This window comes from Tamandua tetradactyla, chromosome X, assembly GCF_023851605.1.
Source record: "Tamandua tetradactyla isolate mTamTet1 chromosome X, mTamTet1.pri, whole genome shotgun sequence".
Lineage (NCBI taxonomy): Eukaryota > Metazoa > Chordata > Mammalia > Pilosa > Myrmecophagidae > Tamandua > Tamandua tetradactyla.
The window spans coordinates 52,196,702-52,212,717 of NC_135353.1; the positions used below are offsets into that span (position 1 = coordinate 52,196,702).

The 16,016-nt window shown below is 34.7% G+C and overlaps 1 protein-coding gene across 1 annotated transcript in view; it reads right to left on the minus strand.

Annotated features, from left to right (window-relative positions):
- The window catches only part of SLC6A14 (solute carrier family 6 member 14), a 238,621-nt gene that overhangs the window by 110,998 nt on the left and 111,607 nt on the right, over positions 1–16,016 (minus strand). The window lies entirely within an intron of this gene.

Below are 16,016 nucleotides of genomic sequence, written 5' to 3' on the forward strand. Positions count from 1 at the left end.
ACAGTATTTGCCCTTTTATTTCTGGCTTATTTCACACAATGTAATGTCCTCAAGTTTCATCCCTGTTGATGCATGCATCATGACTCTCTTTCACCTCACAGATGCATAATATACCAATGTATGTATATATCACACTTTATCCATTTGTGTGTTGATGAACATTTGGGCTGTTTCCATCCCTTGGCAATCATTAACAATGCCACAATAAACATCAGTTTGCAAATGGCTGTTCATATCCCTGCTTACAATTTTATTGAGTATGCACCTAGTGATGGGATTGCTGGATCTCACAGCAATTCTGAACTTAACTTCCTGAAGAACAGCCAAACTGCCTTCCAGAGCAGCTGCACCATTCTAAATTCCCACCAAAAGTGAATGAGTGTACCTATTCTCCACACCCTCTCCAGCACTTGTAGTTTTCTGTTGTTTGTTGTTGTTTGATAAAGGCCATTCAAGTAGGTGTGAGATGATATCTCATTGTGGTTTTGATTTCTATTTCCCTAACAGCCAGTGAAGTTGAGCATCTTTTTATATGCTTTTGAGGCATTTGTATTTCCTCTTTGGAAAAGTATATATCCATACATTTTGCCCATTTAAAAAAATTTTTGTTGTTGATTTATGAAATACATTTATATTTTCTTGATATTAAGCCTTTATCTGATATGTACTTTTCAAATAATGTATCCCACTGTGTAACCTGTTCTTTTACTTTTCTGACAAACTCCTTTGACATGCAAAAATGTTCATGGGCAGTGCAATAGTGGCTCAGTGGCAGAATTTTTGCCTGTCATGCAGGAGACCTGGGTTCAATTCCTGGAGCCTGTTCATGCCAAAAAAAATTAAAACGTATTTACTTATGAGGAGAATTCATTTATCTATTTCTTTGTTCATTGCTTGTGCTTTGGGTGTAAGGAAACCCACCTCCTGTCATAAAATCTTTAAGATATTTTCTTTCATTTTCTCCTAAATGTTTTATGATCTTAGGACTAATGTTTAGGTCTTTGATTCATTTTGAGTTAATTTTTGGATAAGGTGTGAAATATAGATACTCTTTCATTCTTTCACATATGGATATCCAAATCTCCAAACACCATTTATTAAAGAGGCTGCTCTGGCCCGACTGGGGATTTCACCACCTTATCAAAGATAATTGTCCATAGATGAAAGGGTCTGTATTTCAGAACATTCAATTCAATTCCATTGGTGAGTATATCTCTCTTTATGTAAGAACCATGCATTTTTGACCACTGTAGCTTTTAAATATAATTTGTCAAGTAGTGTGAGACCTCCTATTTCATCTTTAATTCTCAATATACTTTTAGATTTTGAGGGGCACCCTACCCTTCTGAATAAATTTGGTTATTGCTTTTTGTATTTCTGCAAAGTATATTGTTGGTGTTTTGTTGCCTAATGCATTGAGTCTATAAATAAACTTGAGTAGAATTGACATTTCATCTATGTTTAGTCTTCCCCAATCCATGAATACATTTATCTAGGTCTGCCATGATTTCTTTTAATAGTGTTTTGTAGTTTCTATGTATAGGTCTTTTATGTACTTAGTTAAATTTATTCCTAAATATTTTATTTTTTGGTTGCTACTGCAAACAGAATTTTGTCTTGATTTCCTACTCAGATTGATCATTAGTAGTGTATAGAAACACTACTGATGTATATATTTTGATCTTGTACCCTGCCACTTCCCTGTCTGTACTCATTTATTAGCTCTAGTAGCTTTGCTATAGATTTTTCAGAATTTTCTCTATATAGGATCATGTCATCTAAAAACAGTGAAAGTTTTATTTCTTCCTTTCCAATTTGGATTCCTTTTATTTAATTTTCTTGCCTAATTTCTCTAGCTAGGAGTTCTAGAACAATGTTGAATAACAATGATGACAGTGGGCATTCTTGTCTTGTTCCTGATCTTCAAAGGAAAGCTGTCTGTTTCACCCAATTGAGTCACCTGTGGGTTTCTTATATATTCTCTTTATTATGTTGAGGAAATTCCCCTCTATTACTGTCTTCTGAAGAGTTTTCTTAAATAAAAGATGCTGAATTTTTTCCATTGCCTTTTCTGCATCAAAAGAGATGATCATTTGATTTTTCCCCTTTGATTTATTGATGTGAAGTATTACATTAATAGATTTTCTTATGTTGAACTATCTTTGCATAACTGGAATAAATTTGACTTGGTCATGGTGTATAATTATTTTAATGTGCTGCTGGACACAATTCACAAGAATTTTATTGAGGATGTTTGCATCTATATTCATTAAAGTGATTGGCCTGTAATTTTCTTTTCCTGTAGTATCTTTGTCTGATTTTGGTATTATGGCTTCATAGAATGAACTAGGTAGTTTTCCCTCCTCTTTAACTTTTTTGAAGAGTTTGAGCAAGACTGGTACTAATTTTTTCTTGAATCCTTCATATAATTCACATATAAAGCCATCTGGTCCTGGAATTTTCATTTTTGTGAGCTTCTTTATGACTGATTCAATCTCTTTACTTGTGATTGCTTTGTTAGGGTCTCCTATTTCTTCCTGAATCAATGTTCATTGTTCTTCTCTGGGAGCTTGTTCATTTCATCTAAGTTGCCTAGTTTGTTGGCATATACTTGCTCATAATATCCTCTCATTATCTCCTTTATTTCTGTGCAGTCAGTAATGTCCCCTCTCCCATTTCTGATTATACATTTTTTGCATCCATTCTCTTTTATTCTTTGTCAACCAAGATAAGGGTTCATCAATTTTATTGATTTTCTCAAAGAACCAACTTCTGTTTTTGTAAATTCTCTCTATTGTTTTCATGTTCTCAATTTCATTTATTTCTGCTCTGATATTTGTTATTTCTTCTCTTTTTGCTTTGGGGTTAGTTTGCTGTTTATTCTTGAATTCCTCTGGGTGAGCAGTTAAGTCCTCAATTTTTGTTCTTTCTTCTTTTTTAATATAGGTGTTTAGGGCAATAACTTTCCCTCTCAGAACTGCCTTTGCTGCATCCCTTAAGTTTTGATATGCTGTGTTCTCATTTTAATTTGCCTCAAGATATTTTCTAATTTATCTTGTAATTTCTTCCTTACCACACTGGTTATTTAAGAGTGCATGGTTTAGCTTCCATATATTTGTGAATTATCTTGCTTTCTGTCTGCTATTGATTTCCAATTTCATTCCACTATGATCTGAGAAAGTATTTTGCATAGTTTCAATCTTTTGAAAATTTATTGAGACTTGCTTTGTGACCCAGCATATTGTCTATCCTTGAGAATGATCTATGAGCACCTGAGAAAAGTGTGTATCCTGCTGTTGTGCAGTTTAATGTTCTGTAGATATCTGTTCAGTCTAGTTCATTTATCATACTATTCATAATCTCTGTTACCTTATTTATACCCTGTATAGATGTTCTATTCATTGATGAGAGTGGTGTATTGAAGTCTTCAACTCTTATTGTAGAAGTGTCTACTTCTTCATTCAGTGCTCTCAATGTTTGCCTTATGCACTTTGGGTCCTCTGTTTTGGTGCATAAATATTTATGACTATTTCCTCTTGATGAATTGTCCCTTTTATTAATAGATAGTTTCTTTATTTGAGTCTTTTAATTGTTTTACATTTGAACTTTAATTCATCTGATATTAGTTTTGCTACCCCTGCTCTTTTCTGGAGATCCATGTTATATTGATGTTAGATTACTAAGGCTATCAATTTCACAAAATGTCTCCATCAAACTAAATAATCTTTAGCAAGGGATATTACTTCATGTGATATATAGCTTTTTCCCATCTGTCAGAGCAACTCAAGAATACAGCTAAGAAGCCAGCATATGTAGTTAGGCTATGATTTTATCATTTCCAAGATGAATTCATTCTCTATTGTACTGCTATTTTTGTTATACCCTAAACAAAAATACGATAGCCCACAACAGAACAAGACAAAACAACTCCTCTAAACTACCTGTCACAGAGCTCCAAGAGAAAAGATCACTCTCTTGAATGTTCATGACATTTCCTAAGGATTAAAATTTTCTGTGGGCCTTTAATGTTACAGTTTATACAAATGAATGTTTTTGTGGGTGGTGGTGGTGAAAATGTTCTAAAATTTAGCATGGTGGTGGTTGCACAACTCAGTGAATATAGTGAAAGTGATTGAATAACACATTTTAAATGAGTGGTTTTTATGGTGTATGAATTATATATCAATAAAGCTTAATATATAAAAATTATCCAAATGTCTTCAATCATTCATCCACTATACACACTGCCAAAATGTCAAATTCTTAAGGAAAATCTGTGAAAATTTCTTTTCTAATTAATTTTCTAAAATTTCTTAGAAAAGTTAATTGAGGATAAAAGAAATTATTATACCTTATCCTTTACTTCAGAGATAATTAAAAATATTTTGAAATTAACTTTGAGAAAATTCATTGGAATTTAAAATCTATATAGGAATCATATGTTATCATTAAGATCCCCAGAAGTAAGTGACAAGTTTAAAGCAGTTCAGCTGGCACTAATCTTCAAATCAGAGCTTTTAGTCAGATTTTGAAAATTATTTTTTTAGATCATAATATTGGAACTGAAAGGGATCTCAAAGGAAATCTAATTCAATCCAGTCATTTTCCAGATGAAGAATCTTGGGAGAATAAAAAGAAAAATGACTCATTTAAAGAGACACGGAAAAATTCATGGTAGGGTAAGTACAGTACACAGACTTCCTGATCTTTGATCTGAAGTTTCTGTTAGAGCATTAGAATCCAGAAACATATAGTAGTGAAATTCCCAAGGTATTATTGTCATGATGTCAAACCAGATATTTGATTCCCTTACCCTGTCTCCAATCTTATCTCACACTTTCCTTGTTCAGTCTTCTCCAGTCCCTCTGGTCTACACTCTGATCCTCACACATACCATAAGACTTTTTTTTTACTTGCTATCTGCTCTAACCAGAAAGCTCTTCTTTCATATGAATCTTTGCATAGCTGGCTCCTACTTATATACTACAGAACTGTTTATGTGACAAATCTTTAGAGAGAGTCCATCCCTGAATACTCTCTCTAAGATAGCCATTTCCCACTACCACTGACCAATCTTTATCACACCATTTACCTATTTCCATTAATGGCTCTTAGCATCAATGTAATGTTATGTTTTGTGTGTGTGTGTGTGTGTGTATGTGTGTGTGTGTGCATGGTTTTATCAGAGTAGAATAATTTACTTAATATATACTTGCCAAAGGAATGAATAAATTTCTGAAGTATTTCAGAAGGCTCCAAGATAACACTGCCTGATGTTTAAATTCTGAAATGCCCTATTTTCACCACCAAGGTACCAAGAAAAACCTAACCAGAATGTGTCTTATGCACTAGAGCTAAACCGGGTTGCCCTACTTGAGATGTGTAAGAATAAAACAGATTCAGAGAGGATAAGCTAGACCAAAGTCCTTAGACTATCAAACCTGATAATGAAAGGTCATTTGAACTTTACAAATTCAAAGGGAAAGAACAGTATCAAAAGTAAGAAACAAAAACAAAAAAGGAAATAAAGTCAAGAATCAGTAGTAGTGGCACAAGAATAGTCCAGAGGGATGAGTGATAGTTCCTATGTGAATGCAAAAAATTGGGTGTCTGTGTCTAATTTTATTGGTTCTTGGTCATGTGATGTGTGAGTGGGTATGACTAATTTAAAACTACAATGTCAGATCAAAATGAACCAGCATAATTTACAAATATTAATTTCCCTCCCAACCCTCACAGTGGATTGGCACTGCTATTCTGTTGAAGTTAAAAGATAACAGTTAATATCCCTCCATGCCTTTAGCAGCAGTTTGACCATAAAATTTCTATAAGTAGAAATATCACATTTATTCATCATTAACCCTGGCACTGTGCTATGCACATAAAAGGTGCTGAATAAATGTCTGCTAATTAAGTAAACAACTGAATGAATTTACTGCTGTTCAGCAGGGATAGCAAAAGCAGTAATCCAAAATGAGAATGGGGAATTTGCAGAGTATAAATTAACTAAAACTTTGGAAAGATTTTTCCTTCTTTAAAGGTCAAGTGATATTCTAGGATATTTGGGCATTGTATGCTAACTGTGACTTACACCTTGGCTCTACCATGTTTGGGTGTCTGCCCTCCTTTTCCATCTGAGCCTCTCCTGATCTTTCAATCCAGGTTTTAAAGATGGTATAGGACTTCCTTACTGGCAGACATGTTGCTTCCTAGAGGAGGTAAAGAGAACTATATATAAATGATCCGTAGACTTAACTAAGCTATGAAAATAAACACTAAAGTTGTCTGAAAACACAGTGAATACTGAACTTGTAATAACACATAGCCCTTCAACAGCTTGTCTGTGTTATACTGAAGAATATTTCTCACTCCTTTCTCTCAATTCTGAAACCTGAAAGAGAAAAATCTAAAAAAAAAAATTGCTGTCATTGGAAGTTGTCATAGAGTTAGATTAGTTTTTATTTGCTCCCAGCACTGGGGAAAATATGAAATTCTTTACTTCATTTGTTTTTATTAAGACATGCCAAGTGTGATTCTCTTTATTTCCTTGCATTCAAACAAATTTTTGGAGTGAGTCCCAGTATTAAAGTACTGACAGCTTTTTTTAAATTTCTTATTTATCAATTAAAAAAATTAATTACAAACAAACAAAAACATTAACATATCATTCCATTCTACATATATAATCAGTAATTCTTAATATCATCACATAGTTGCATATTCATCATTTCTTAGAACATTGGCATCAATTTAGAAAAAGAAATAAAAAGACAACAGAAAAAGAAATAAAACGATAACAGAAAAGAAAAAGATTATAAATACCATACCCCTTACCCCTCGCTTTCATTTATCACTAGCATTTCAAATTAAATTTATTTTAACATTGTTCCCCCTATTATTTATTCTTATTCCATATGTTCTACTTGTCTGTTGATATGGTAGATAAAAGGAGCATCAGACACAAGGTTTTCACAATCACACAATCACATTGTGAAAGCTATATCATTGTTCAATCATCATCAAGAAACATGGCTACTGGAACACAGCTCTACATTTTCAGGCAGTTCCCTCCAGCCTCTCCACTACATCTTGAACAACAAGGTGATATCTACTTAATGCATAAGAATAACCTCCAGGATAACTTCTCAACTCTGTTTGGAATCTCTCAGCCATTGACACTTTGTCTCATTTCACTCTTCCCCCTTTTGGTCAAGAAGGTTCTCGCAATCCCTCGATGTTAATTCTCAGCTCATTCTAGGGTTTTTCTCAATCCCTTGATGCTGAGTCTCAGCTCATTCCAGGATCTCTGTCCCACGTTGCCAGGAAGGTACACACCCCTGGGAGTCATGTCCCACATAGAGAGGGGTAGGGTGGTGAGACTGCTCGTCATGTTGGCTGGAGATAGAGGCCACATCTGAGCAGTAAAAGAAGCTCTCTTGGGGGTGACTCTTAGGCCTAAATTTTAAGTAGACTTGACCTATCCTTTGTGGGGTTAAGTTTCATATGAACAAACCCCAAGACTGGAGGCTCAGCCTATAGCTTTGGTTGTTCACACTGCTTGTGAGAATATCAAGAATTCAACTTGGGGAAGTTGAATTTCTCCCCATTCTCACCATTCCCTGAAGGGGGCTTTGCAAATACTTTTCCACTCACTGATTGAATCCCTCTGGGATTCATCAGGGCATCACTCTGGACAAACCAGCAAAATCTCATGTCCTACCTGAGATTCCAAGTAAAGTACTGACAATTTGCACTACTACAGACACTGCTCAATCAGCCCCTGTGGGCCTTGGGGGACATTAAAGGAGCATTCTCCTAGTAGACATGTTTGGAGAAGTATGTTAGTGTGTGAGGAAGGAAAAGGGTAGATAATTTATAATATATATTTATTTGACAGCTATTATGAGAACTTCTACATTTATTATTTCATTTAATCTTTACTAATACTCAGTGTAATAGGTACCACTATTATTTCCATTTAATAAATGAGAAAAGAGAAGTTCATTTGGGATGTTCACTTCAAACCAAGGTGAAGTAATAAGTAGGGATTGTGTTTCTTTTTCCTTCTAAAATAATAAAAAAAAAAAAGAGAGACAAAATACATGTGATAAATAGTAGATTTAACACACTGTACATCAGTTAATATAAGGAAGAGATCCCTGCAAGATGGGGACAAACAATGTGAGTGCCATGATTGTCCCAATTTAATACATTTACAGATTTTCCAAACCATGGCATAGGGAGGGGGAATTGAGGTGAAGATAAGTGGACTCCCTGAGTTGAGGAGACACAAATGAGCATCCAGGGAGACAAATGAAGTGGATGGGATTAACAATAGATTGGACATTGCAGAAGAAAGATTAATGAACTTGAAGACATAGCAATTGAAACTATCCAAATGAAACAGAGAGAAAAAAAGAAAAAGTAAATAATGAACAGTACTGAGGGATAACTTTGATTAGCCTAGTATACATGTAATTGAAGTTCCAAAAAGAGAAGAGAGAGGAGAGTGGCAGAAAAAACTATTTGAAGAAATATTGGCCAGAAGTGTCCACATTGAATAAAAAATACAAATGTACACATACAGTAAGCTCAATGAACAACTATCACAGGAAACATAAAGGAAACTACACAAGGAAAATTATGATTGAATTTTTTAAAAGCAGTGATTATGAGAAAAGTTTAAAGGCATCCTGAAAAAAAGGGACTTGTTATGCATACAGGAACAGAAATGAGGATGACAACAGATTTCTCATGGAGACAATCAATTCAAGAAAGCAATAATGGGGCAATATCTTTAAAACATTTAAAGAAAAATAACTCTCTATCTATAATTTTACACTTGAAAAAAATCTTTAAAAAATTAGGGAGGGTGGTCCATGGTGGCTGAGCAGGCAGAGTTCTCACATGACATGCCAGAGACACGGGTTTGTTTCCCAGTTCCTGCCCATGCAAAAAAAAAAAAAATTAGGGGAAGATAGAGACATTTATTGCCATGTAAAGGATGAAATAATTCATCACCAGCAACCCCTCACTATAAGAACTGTCAAAAGATATCCTACAAGCAGAAGGAAAACGATGCCAGTTAGCAATCCAGATCCTCACAAAGAAATGAAGAACACTAGAATATATATGTTTGACTATTTAAATGCAAATAATAACTATATACTGTGGAGTGGCATTTAAATATATATAAATGTCAAATGCATAACAACAATAACGTAGAGGTTGGGAGAAGAAAAATGGAGGTATACTATTGTGAAATTCTTACATATGAAATAGTATAAAATATTTTGGATTTGAAGACAATGCAATAAGGATACATGTTGTAAACCTTAAACTACCACTAAAATACAAAGCAAAGATTTAATAAACCAAAAATGGAGATACTATGTGTGCTGGCTTGAAAGGATTTATGTACCCTAGAAAAGCCATGTTTTAATCCTAATCCAAATTTGTGGAGACAGCCATGTTTTTAAAATCCTATTCAGTACTGTATGTTGGAAACCTGATTAGATTATCTCCACAGAGATGTGATTCACCCAATTATGGGTATTAACTTTTGAATAGAGGGAGATGTGACTCCATCCATTCCAGGTGGGTTTTGATTAGTTTACCTGAATCCTTTAAAAGAGGAAATGTTTTGGAGAGAGGAGATCAAACAGAATGATGAGAGCCATGAAACAGAGAGCCCACGCCACCAGAGACCTTTGGAGATGAAGAAGGAATATGTCCCTCAGGGAGCTTCATGAAACAAAAAGCCTGGAGAGAATGCTTGCAGATGTCACTTTCTTCACAAAGTGCCTTTTGAGTTGAGAAATACCCTGTACTTCACCAGCCTTTCTTGAGTGAAATAACCTCCTGTTGACCTTAATTTGGACATTTTTATAGACTTGCTTTAATCAGGACATTTTCACAGCCTTAGAACCGTAAACTTACAACTTATTAAATTCCCCTTTTCAAAAGTCATTCTGTTTCTTGTGTATTGCATTTTGGCAGCTAGCAAACTAGAACACTAGGGAATAATAAAAATTACACAATTGATCAAAGAAGAAAGGTCGAAAAAAGAGCAAGAAAGGAACAAAGAACATATGGGGCAAATAGAAAACAAATAAGATGATAGACTTAATCCTAATCACACCAAAAACACATTAAATGTGAATAATTTAAACAGCCCGATTAAAAGGCAAAGCTCTGCTGAATGGCTTAAAAAGCAAGGTCTAAATATATATATGCCCACAAGAAACACTCTTTAAGTAAAAAATACAAATAGGTTAAATGTAAAAGAATTTTAAAAATATATTCCAGGCTAACACTGTCTAAAGAAAAGGGAAGTAGCTATATTAATATTACCAAAAGTAGATTTCAGAGCACAGAGGTTTACTTACTTGCTCAAGTTCACACAGCTTGTGGTATTTCACCTAGACCTCAAAGCTCTGATCTGTCTCATTTCAGAGATTCTGCTCTTATCATTATGCCAAGGCACCTTACATTTATGTTATATTATGCTAATTATTTCTTGGAGATCTGTATTGAACATTATCAGAAAAAGAACCACCTCTCTACCAAAGAACACATAGTTGAGAGTCAGAAGAGAGACTTACTTTATAACCCTTGCTCTACTCCTTATTACTTGTATATGCTTCAGTCCATTACTTAACTTCTCTGGGCCTGAGTGATTTCTCCCATCAAATTAAGATCTTTGATCATAAATTTCCCAACGACACATATGTAATTATTGCTACAGCCATAGCTTAACCATGGTCTAAGACCTAACTTCTAAATACCAACAGGGCTTGGTAGCAGACACCAATAAGACACAATGCACAAGACTGTACTAGGTAAGAGGTTCTGAGGAAACCAGTTCTCAGAGGGTTTTGGGTGGGAGCTGGAGAAGCAGTTCAGAGATACAGGGGAATAGAGATAGAAATGGAAAAGATGATGTTTATGGTTTGGGAAAAGACTCTGCCAAGATTGTATTGGGACAATGTTCAGTCTTGCTATACAGGTGTTCTCCATCTGGGATGATGATACATTTGCAGTTTATTTCCTGACACAGAACCAGTCTCAGTTTTGGATCAATTATCTTCCAACCCCCTCAAATCCCAGCAGGCATTTGGGAATTAGGCTAAGGATGTTGCAATATATATGAAGAAAATTCAGCTACATATTTAATAACAGTCTTGAGATGTGTCACTGCAGCTGACATTTGAGTATTTTCTGGATATGTGTTCAACAAGCATCAAGCATTTTCATTCAATATATGTTTGCCTTAAGCACTGACACAGATTGTGTTTTCAAGGTTTTTCCACAGAAAGGATTGTTCAAACATAATATTTTGGAAAATCATTAGTTTCAGTTAGTGGATTCAGGTTTCTGTTCCAGAGATAATTTTTAATTATCTATCAAACAATAAATACTTTTGTGTCTTAGCTCTTTGAACTGTCAACAATAGCTTTCTCTAAAGAAGTAAGATCCTTCTGTCTATCACTATATTTGGCTTTCTAGCACTGCTTCTCAAATGCATTTATAGCTGCGTTTTCCTGTTCCTGGACTTTTCATCTTCCAACATTCATGGAAAAAATAAAAGGCAGCCTAAACTCTGGTATTTACCAGTTATTCCTGCTAAAACTGAGTAATGGGTTGGGAGGAAAAGAAATAAAGTGAGTATTGATTGTGCTACAATTTCAGATCATATTAATATGAAATATTGGCACTAGAACAGACCTTAGATTTTACCTATTTTAGCTATCCTCAATTTATAGATGAAGGTGCAGGGAGGACTCACCCAGAATCACATGGGGAGTTTGTAGTGGAGCTAAGACTTGAATTCAGGTCCCCTAACACGTCAAAAAAGTAGACCATTCATCCTCATAAATAATATTCCATTTTCACTATCTTTTACTGATTGTTTCAGGGCTGTTCATTTATACATGCTGGGACTTGTTTGAGCAATCAGGCAGCTGTAGATCCATGGACATCATAATGCAAAACCCACAAGTACAAGCAACCATTATTTTGTTCCAAGATTTATTAAGTCTGGTCATCTAGCAGGGAGACCTTGAAGTGGGAATTTCAATTGGTCAATATAGATTCTATTTTGGCAGAAATAAAGAGAATCTATGGAAAAATATTTATGTGCCTCTGTTAAAGGTAGTACCATATATCTCAAGATAAAAATCAATGTTTTGGTGTGGCCATACTTCACTCTCCACAATTCAGTTGATATGCCTTTCCCCCAAACAGTGGGAAAAACTAACTGGGAAGGTAGTGTGGAAGAAAAACCTTAAATTGTAATTTTATGCTTTTGATATAAATAAATTTAAATATGTATGTGTCTGGGCATGTATTATGCTGAGTGAAAAAATCAAGAAACTAGAATGAGGTTAGAGCACATTGTCATTTATGGAAATTAAAAATACAGGTACCCAAAATAATAATGTGTTTTATAGAAACATATATAAATAAAGTGATACATAGCAAATATATTAGAACAGCTGCCCATGGTAAGGAGTGGAAAGCAGACACAGGGGATGAGGATAAAAATCAAATTAATAAGGGTGTACAAGGATAGTTCAGTGGTAGAATTCTTACCCGTCATGTGGGAAACCCAGGTTTGATTCCCCACCCATGCACTTCCAAAAAAAGAAATCAACAAATGATTCTGCAATAACAAGATAGACACATGGAAAAAGAATGAGATGTGACCCCCACCCTACAGCATACAAAAAATTGAATCAACAGTAAATAATAATAATAAATGAGATCAATGCCCATCAGGGACTAGTGGTGATGATGTGCTATAACTGAGGTGTATGATTAACTCAACCCTCAGGCTTTGAAGTCCAAAAAAACCCAAAACAAAACAAAACAAAGCAAATTCATTTTGTCTCTCACTCTGGGAAAAAGATCCAGTGAGGGAAGTTTTATTATTCCTTCTGTAAAAAGCTTAGGTTATGAGGTTTGGAGACAAAATTTAGATAACTTAGGATGCTGAAATACCAGTAGATATATTTATATAATCCAGGACCTATTAACTGGTTAGATTATACATGAACAAATTGCTTTCCACTTGAGCATGACTACACTATCACCAAAATACAGGTGATCAATTTTTTTTAAAGTTTAGAAAGTTGTCTATAGTACATGTATTTAATTTGATTTAGAAGAGAGGTTAGGAGCTTTCCCTAGTTTCTCCAATGTAGGCTTTAACTAATTTTAGTCTAATTTGGTTATTTCATCTTTATTCTTGGTGTTTAGTGCTTGGCCACACTTCTAGTCCATGTTGCATCAATAATATGTTTTATTTTGAAGCTATTAAGCAGAGAAGGCATTTCCATTACCAGCATGTAGTGGTATAAATTTCTATTCTGGATCTTGAAATGCATCAAAAAGGACCACCTTATACTTTATTATTTAAAAAATAAACATATCTTTAGTGGACACGGACCACTGCCTTTCCTAGCTTTTGAGCAAAGCAGGGTTTTGGCAAAATTTTGATTTTCTTTGGTTAGTGGAGGACAGAGAAGAAAAGAAACAAGGGTACCAATCCACCCTGGCTATATTTGCATTTTAATTTCAATTTCTAATGGATTTTCAGAGAAGAAAATACAAGAAAAAGAAGCATATGGTGTGTTATAGTAGTTGTTAAGCATTTGAACTTTGGGGTAAAAATCTCAGGACTTGAATCTAGTTCTACCCTTCAGTGACTCTGGCAGTTTCCTAACCTCTCTGAGCCTGTTTTCTTATCTGTAAGATGGGGATAGTAATTGTACTTAACCCTTAAGTTTGTTGTCAGGTTAAGGTGAGAAGATTATGTAATGTACTTAGCCTAGTTCCTGACACACACAAAAGTGTGCAGTACACAATAGCTGTTGCTAGCATAGTAGTAGCAATAGTGGTAGTAGTAAAACAGTAATCTTAGTATGGTAAAATCCCTACCATAAATGGGCAAGTAGGTGCCAACAAAACAAACCTGTAAAATATAGGGTTTCATTATTATGAGCTTAAATGAAATGATTGGGGGAGCTGGCACAGGTAGCAGGTGTCCGTTTTCAAGGGTCCAGCTGCACTAATAAAATTTTCTGAGATCCCAAATGCAGCTTGTCACCTCCTAGAGAACGGTGTCTACTCCATTCAAATACCCTTGTTTTTCCCTCAGTTTTCCTCTACTGAACTTAGGAGGATAACCCACCTCACTTGAGAATGGAACAGGATGGGGGACAAGAATCAATCACTGAGTTATATTCATGGTAGTCATGGAGTTTAGTTGTAGTAATATCAGAAAAATCAAAATACCTTATATTCTTTAACTGTTTTAGTTATTTCCATATCACATACTCACTTTATTGAATATGAATAAATGTTAAAATTTGCCTGTTTATGTATACAAGGCTACTATATCCACTTATAGTCAGTGTGGTGTTTGACTTATTAATTCTAAGAGGGTAAGAATATTTCTGTTTCTTTTTATCCATATTGCTGATCATAGGTTTTAAGTAAGGATGGCAATGTTTTCCAGTGCAGCCAGGATAGTTAATAAATATGCTCATTCCTTTCTCACAGTAGGGGTCAGAGGCTTTTGTTTAAAAAGATAGGTGAGAGAAAAAATATGGAGCTATTAAACTACCCCACCTGGGAATTTCCTGATACTGTCTCAAACATTAGGTACTTCTATGTTAATAGGCCAAGTCCTTCATCTTGAAGCTTGCTCTTATGAAACTTTTATCTGTAATGAAGAATACCTATAATATTTATTATTATTTACCTATAATAATGTCTAAGAGTTACTTCCAGAGAATCTCTTTCGTTGCTCAGATGTGACCATTCTTTCTCTAAGCTCAACTTGGCAAGTAAAATCTTTACCTTGCCCTCTACATGGGACATGGCATCCAAGGGTGAAAGTTTTCCTGGCAATCTGGAACATGACTCACAGGGATGAGCCTGGCCCTGGCACTGTGAGATCAACAATGCCTATATGACCAAAAAGGGGAATATAAATGTAACAAAATAAGATATTAATGGTTAAGAGATTTCAAACAGAGTTGAGAGGATATTTTGGATGTTACTCTTATGCAAATTTCAACTAGATATTGCTAATTGCCATGGTATACCATGCCACATTCAACAGCATTCCTGTAAACCCTAAAGAATACCCAGACCTCTAAGACTCTATAAAAATTTCACTCACTACATTTATTTTTCAGAAACCTATAAGCCCCAGATGGTCCCTGGGCCAGATAATCCCTGAAACCCAGAGATGTCAGTCTATCCAAGAGCATCAACCAGTTGCATCCCCCTACCCCTAATTTCAACATCCTTTTTCAATATGAAGAAGTTAGAATTGTCATTGCCCAAATATCCATAAAGATTTGGAGGAGAAAAGGAGGATTTTATCTGAGAAGATGAGATTTAACAAATGAACGTGACTACTAAATCATTTATAATGCCTTTTTTTGGTATGTTTTGTGGTGAGGGTCACATTTCATTCTTCTTCCATGTGAGTATCCCATAATTGCAGCACTATTTGTTGAACTTTTGTTGGTTTGTTTGTTTTGTTTTGGGGAAGTACATGAGCTGGGAATCGAACCCAGGTTTTCCACATGGCAGGGAAGAATTCTATCACTGAACTACCCTTGCACCCCCTATATTGGCTTTTTTTTTTGTCTCCAGTGTCTTAGGGCAGATAGAAGGAAATACTTGAAATGGTGGAACTTTAGCTCATACCATACTTTGAAACTTGTTCTTAAACTACTTGTGAAAATGTGCTCTGAAATGTATTGTTTTTTTGCAGATGTATGTTATATTTCACAATAAAAAATGTTTTCAAAAGGAAAATGATGAAATAAAACCAAAAGATCAGCACCTCAAAAAAATAAGATATCTGTAGCTTTCTAATATTTGGACGACATTTGGAGTAATACTTTCTTTTTAAAAAATTTTTTTCTATTAATTTTTTTGAAAAAATATAACAACAAACAAACCAAAACATTCTTAACACATGATCATTCCATTCT